This window comes from Helianthus annuus, chromosome 4 (genome assembly GCF_002127325.2).
Source record: "Helianthus annuus cultivar XRQ/B chromosome 4, HanXRQr2.0-SUNRISE, whole genome shotgun sequence".
In the NCBI taxonomy this organism is placed as follows: Eukaryota; Viridiplantae; Streptophyta; class Magnoliopsida; order Asterales; family Asteraceae; genus Helianthus; species Helianthus annuus.
In genome coordinates, this window is record NC_035436.2 from 65908000 (window position 1) to 65914901 (window position 6902).

The 6902-nt window shown below is 33.6% G+C and overlaps 1 long non-coding RNA gene across 1 annotated transcript; it reads left to right on the top strand.

Annotated features, from left to right (window-relative positions):
- Window positions 1–3680: 3680 nt before the first annotated feature.
- Window positions 3681–4937, top strand: LOC110934917. Its single transcript, XR_002588723.2, has 2 exons — window positions 3681–4045; window positions 4510–4937. It is a non-coding gene; the product is annotated as an uncharacterized LOC110934917 (long non-coding RNA).
- Window positions 4938–6902: the final 1965 nt, after the last annotated feature.

Genomic DNA, 6902 nt, shown 5'->3' on the forward strand with positions numbered 1-6902 from the left:
TAAACCAACCAAAGGGGAAACCCCCGTGAGGTCTACACAAGCGTGTTTCCCCCCAGCCCAGCCAAAGACGAGCAGATCCGCTGGTCGCAGAGTAGATCTCCCTTCCATAGGGTCCGTGAGGAAATTCACAGGGGCCTCTTTCTTAGCAGAAATCGCAGCTCTTTTTAAGATGTCCCCCAAAACATCTCGCACGCAGTCATGCCGATATTTAAACCCAGGGAGCTCTTTACAGTGAACTGCGTGCTCCCCATATTTTTCCATACAAGCTTTACGACATATCAGGCAGGTTTCATCTTCTGGGTACATAGGGATCATTAGCCGGTATTTGAGAATAGTTCTGTATTCTACTGCCGACATGCATTGTCCTATCCCCTCAATCGGGATAACGGTAAAAAATTAATCAGTTAAACTTTAAATTTATATTATTTATGTCTTCAATTTAACAAATTGTTAAATAACATTACACAAAATAATGAACTGTTAAACAATATTACGTTAAAATCAAATAATTAATAAAAATTTAATATAATAAAAATAAATAATGGCTGGTGGGAAAAAAGGACATTCAAGCGAAATGGGATAAAAATAGAATTATATCTATATCATTTATAATAGAAGTTTTAAATGTAGATGATTGTGATTAGTTAATGCATGTGCGTCATTTCCTTCACATGTTTTATGTATATATTGGAAAACAAATTAGCTAACGAGAAAACTAGTTGCTTGAGTGGCTTTGTTTTCTAGTGACAAACCAATTGGCGTGGTTTCGGATCCCGTCAGAGTCGTCATTTATATTATTATAGTTTCAATTTTTTGCTTCTTTTTATTTACTTGTTTGTTTTTTAATTTTCTTAAAAAGAAAAACCAAAATTAATTATAACATGTTGCTTGATCTTATATCATGATTTTTTAAAATTACCATATAACTCTTTTGTGATAATGTTTCGATGTGCAAAGCGGAGCCACCGCCAAAGACGGATCAAATTCCCATAGCGTATGTAGTTATGGTACTGGTACTATAACGAACTTAACTGATAGCGATCAAATTCAATTGTATCCTCGTCGCAATGTGTGCATTTAGTGAGAGAAAAATGACAAACAATAACCAATTAAAGATCAACTGCGGGTCTGCTAAAAAAAATAAGTGTAACTAGAAACTAGACTCGCATTTTAGTTGAATATAATTAAATTACAATATATAACTATACTACAAGATTAATTTTTTTAGAAAAAAACGGTGCCTAACCCTAAACAGTTGATTATTTTAACTCAGTTTAGTCAGCCATGGGTTCTAATCTAGTAGTAAGTTTTCAAGATTTCAATGGTAATTGGTTTCAAGAATTCAAGGTTGCAATTAGTTATAAGATTGCAAGCTTCAATATAGATGTTTCTTCTTGAATTCTTAACAAACAAGATTTATATATAATTTTCACTTTAGTCTCTATAAGGGTTCATGATTTAAGCCATGTTTGAACCTTCAAATTAAATTGATTGATTGTTCCATCGGTTTATTTGAAGTGTATAATATTACTTAAATCTTGCCTTTATGATACGATACGACTCGCTACAAAAGGTTATAATCTTTTAAGACCTATACGACCTAATAAAGTCGATCATGGTCCCCGAACACATTTATGATATGTTATTGCCCACAAATATAATATGGTTTCGCTAAAACATTTAAATCCAATTCGACGTTTTAAGAACCAATATGACCTAATAAAACCCAATACCTCTATGTATGATCTATTACTGCCAACTATGATCTAACATGGGTTGCTACAACCCAACCTAATCCTCTAAGACCCAATACGACCTAATAAAGTATAATACAAACAATCAAGACAAGACACGTATGATCTATTACTAGCATTATGATAGAGTGTGGCTTACTATAACATGATCTAGCTATTTAATATTCAATATGACATAACAAAGCCCACTATAACCGTTAAGACCTAGTACATGCATACACATCTTATACTAATTTTTTTTCAAAATTTATTTACATGTATAGTCTATATATTTTAGTAAAAAATACAAAAAATACATAAGTTTCAGTGTTACTTATTGTAGTTTTGTAGGTATACTTAATAACTTTTTTTTTTTTTAAAACATGTTATATAACTAATATTTATAAGAGTAGTTTTATAATTTAGAAAATGCCTCTGAATTTTTTTCCACCAAAAACTACTTCCCTCCTAAATTTCCCCCCAAATTAAACCCCGTAACCTATTTCCCTCCTACTCCAAAATTCATCAAAATCGTTTTCCCTCCCTAATCGATATCATCATTTTCCTTACCCCCATTGATTACATCCATAACCATGAATCAGTTTCATTGAAAAGCTTCCTCCTTTTGCACGTACTTTGGACGATAAGTTTGTGAGACCGTCTTCTTCCGCTCTATCTCTATCGATGCATCTATCTTTTGTGAAATCCAAACCGCCGACTAACCACGATGAACCACTACCCCACCACATGTTGACCCCTACAGCCGCTCCACCCCGATCCACTACTGCTACTGCCGACGAACCATCACTGTATCTGGTTTTAACAACTTGTTTATGAGACGAAATTGAACTTTTTTTAGTATGCATTGTGTGAACAAGATTGATGCTTTGCTTTCTATTGGTTTTCTTGATGATATGCTTTATAATATTTGTTTTTTACGTGTTTGAAGTTTGAACAGGATTGAAGATGCACGCCAAGTGTTCGATGAAAGGCGTCAAAGAGCCATAGTGTTATAGCATTGGATTTCATATTTGTTAAGTTCACCTCTATGAAATTGATGGATCTTATGTCTATGTACATTTGCATTTACATTCATAGTGTGTTGTTATCATAATGTTGTTTCTTTATAGAAATTTGGTTCACTATTTGATATATAATAAGTTAGTTTTGTCTGTATTTGGTTTCAATCTTGATACATATTTGGATTATGGTTAATTAGATTAAATTTGTGTTTTGCCGCTTAGAAAAATTGGTTGCTTTCATTAACCTGTAAGCAAGAGTGTAAGTTACTAGTATTATAATTTAATGTTGTAAATTCATAAATCTTCTTGGGCTTATAGATTGGTTTCATCTCTAAAGTTGCCTCTATCATCCACAGGAACATTAAGGTATATTTTAACTTCTTTTATATGAAATCAGCTCATGTGATCGAGTGTAAGTGTGTTAGCTGTAAAGTATGGAGTTGGCATGCACCCTGTATTGGATGGCTTCTGAAGTTACACTTGAGAATATCCATAGTTCATAAGTGAATTAATACAAAAGTCTTTCAATTTGTCTCTGCTCTATGGATTTCCATTATCATTAGACAATTATTAACAATTTGTATGTTTTTCACATATCTGTCCAGCTTTTTTTTGGTTTTGTTTGAAGTAGTTTGAAGCTCTTAAGGACTATTAAACCACACGGTGTGGGCGTGGAGGCAAGTCCACACTCACCAAACCACCCTGTGCTTGGCGTTGTTGACAACGTTTTGTGTTGGGCGACATGATTTTCACCGGCGTGGAAGGCAAACGAGGAGACAAGGTGGCACATTTGTGTTGGTTGTGTATTGGTTAGTTTAAACTAGCCGTTAAACGGCTAGTTTGATTAAAAAAAACTTTTTTTTATTTAAAAAAACCTATATATAATCACATCTTTCACCCCATTTTTTAATATATGTTATTTGTTTCAACACTTTTTATTTAAATTTAATAGTTTTATATAATTTTTCAATATAAAATAATAATAAAAAGTGTGTGCCACGTGTCGAATAACGCCACCCTTTCACGCCTTATTCTACTCCCTTTTTGCTCCACGCCACTTTTCTGACGCGTGCCGCCACTTTTCTGATGCGTGCTGACGTGACTGCCACATGTCGCATAACGCCCTATTTTCATGCCCCTCCACGCCGAATGGTCTTACCAAGTATGCCCCTCCACTGCGCTTTTGACTTTTTCATTTTGTTTTGGTGGTGGGTCAGTCGATTCTAGCATTGGAGCGTAGCAGTCGTGATTCTACTTGTTTAGGCATGGAGCATTAGAGAAACTGAGCAGGTCAGTGAATCATATCATTATTGTTCACTTGTTTCATTCTTTGATTTGTATGTTATTTTTTGTATTGGTGTCCATTCTTTCATACTGTAGAATCTATTTCTTATTGTTGTTTGCTTCATATTTTGGCTAAATTAGTTCATATTTGTTTAGTATTCGCCATTTCAATGTTTAGGGTTGTTTAGCAAGTTTAACATCAGTTCAGTTTTGAGACTTGAGTAATTTTTGATGATTTTTTGAATGCTTTATTAAATTGTGTTGTAGATCAAGAATGCTCTTTTAATGCGAGCGTTGAATAATTTGGTCTTTTTAGTAAGGTATATGTCTAAAGCTTATTTGATTTACTGTTTTCCGTTCCTTATATAACAACTTAGTGTTTCAGCTGTTAAATGTTTTTTCAGAAACTATTTTAAAAGCATGATTGTTTCACTTCTAATGTGGTTAGTTTATTATTCATTTTTGTGTAGGATGTGGAGGGAAATCATACTATCTGTAGAATCTGCCCAAAATGCTTATAAATAGTTTCGCAACAAGGCAGCATTTTCAAGATCAATAAGTGTATTTAGTCGAGTTTTTTTAAACAGTTTTAGGTACTTGTTGATTATAACATTGGCAACTTGATGTGATTATAATTGAAGCTGGAAAATGGAGGATATTGCATAAGGAAGAGTGTGGAGGAGTGGTAATGTTTTGCAAATTTGTAACCCAAAGAACACCCCTATGCAGAAAGATGTTGACAAGCAACGAGCAAACTATGAAGCTACGGTGAAGTATTATGGAGAAGCTAGCTATGAGACTATTTAAGGATCTGAAAGATGAGTAGGAGGTTTTCGTTACTTTTTATCATTGTAATTACAACTTTATTTTGATTATATTGTTATTTTGAGTTTGGACATATGTTAAATTACAATATCTTCTATATTTATATTATTATTGTATTGGTGTAATTGAGATACTATTACATATCCTTCAAACAATGATGTTGTAGAGTTGCATTTGATTGTAAAACAAGGTTGCATCTATTGTAACTAAAATTCTAAAAAGTGTTGCATTTGATGTAAAAAATGGTTGCATTTGAGTGTAACAAAGGTTGCGTTTGAGGTAGCAAAAGTTGCATTTAAGTGTTAGCAAGGTTGCATTTGAAAGTAAAAAAGTTGCATTCGCATATAAAAAAGTTGCATCATATAAAGGTTGCATTTGAATAATAAATGCAACCCTTTTAAAAAGGTTGCATTATCTAACAAAAAGGTTGCATTAGGTTTAATGCAACTCCACCTAATGCAGCTTTTGATAAAATATTGCATTAGGTCTAAGGCAACCTTTTTAAGGCCTAATGCAACATTTTATCAGGGTTGCATTAGCTTCATTTTCTTATAGTGTGTTATTATAAGAAAATTCTATTAATGGTAAGTGATCGTCCCAATTACATCTGAAATCAATTACACAATCTCTAAGCATATCTTCCATTGTCTGAATTGTCCTTTCGCTTTGTCCGTCCGTTTGAGGATGATAAGCGGTGCTTAGATTTAGCTTGGTTCCCATTGCTTTTTGGAAACTTGCCCAAAAATGAAAGGTAAAACGGCTATCCCTATCAGAAACAATTGCTAAAGGAATTCCATGTAATGAAACTATTATATTTACATATAACTTGGCTAATTGTTCCATGTTGAAAGTTTCCTTCATTGGTAGGAAATGAGCTGACTTAGTTAGCCGATCTATAATCACCCAGATTGTATCATTACCTTTTCTTGTTTTTGTTAATTTGGTAACAAAATCCATTGTTATCAATTCCCATTTCCAAACTGGCATTTCTAACTGCTGCAATAGACCTGAGGGTTTCTGATGTTCAGCTTTGACTTGAGAGCATGTTAAACATTTAGAAACATAGGCAGCTATATCCTTTTTCATTTCTATCCACCAAAAATTCTTTCTTAAATCCTAATACATTTTATCATTTCCTGGATACATCGTATATTTAGACTTATGGGCTTCTTCTAATATACGGTGGCGTAGGTTTTCTAATTTAGGTATCCATATTCTTTTCTTATGGAATCTCCAAATTCCATCTGTTCCTTGTTCTAACTCCTTAATCATTCCTTTTAACTTTTCAGTATCTTCCTTGATTACTGATTCTTGTGCTTCTCTTATCTGGTCATTTAAATCTATTTGCAGATTTAATTTTAGAGAACGTACCCTTTTTGGCTTTTAATGATACTTTCGGCTTAAAGCATCAGCCACTACATTTGCCTTTCCTGCATGGTACTGGATATTGCAATCATAATCACTAAGAATCTCCATCCAGCGTCTTTGTCTCATATTCAACTCTTTTTGCCAAAAAACATACCTTAAACTCTTATGATAAGTGAAAATAGTAAACTTACTACCATAAAGGTAATGTCTCCAAATCTTAAGGGCAAAAATTATAGCTCCTAATTCTAAATCATGGGTTGAATAATTCTCTTCATGGTTATTAAGCTGTCTAGATGCGTAAGCTATAACCGTTTGATGTTGCATCAATACACATCCATACCCTAACTTAGAAGCGTCACAATAGACTACAAAGTCTTTAGTTCCATCTGGTAACGCTAGTATGGGTACGTGGGTTAATCTTTGCTTAAGAATTCTAAAGGCTTATTATTGTTTTGGTCCCCATTCAAACTTAACAGACTTATAGGTTAGCTTAGTTAAGGGAATGGCTATTCTAGAAAAATCTCGAATAAATCTCCTATAATAACCGGCCAATCCTAAGAAACTTCTAACCTCAGTTGGTGATTCATGGGTTTTCCATTTGGTAATCACTTCAATCTTAGTGGGGTCCACATGAATTCCTTCCTGATCAACTAAATGTCCAAGAACCTGT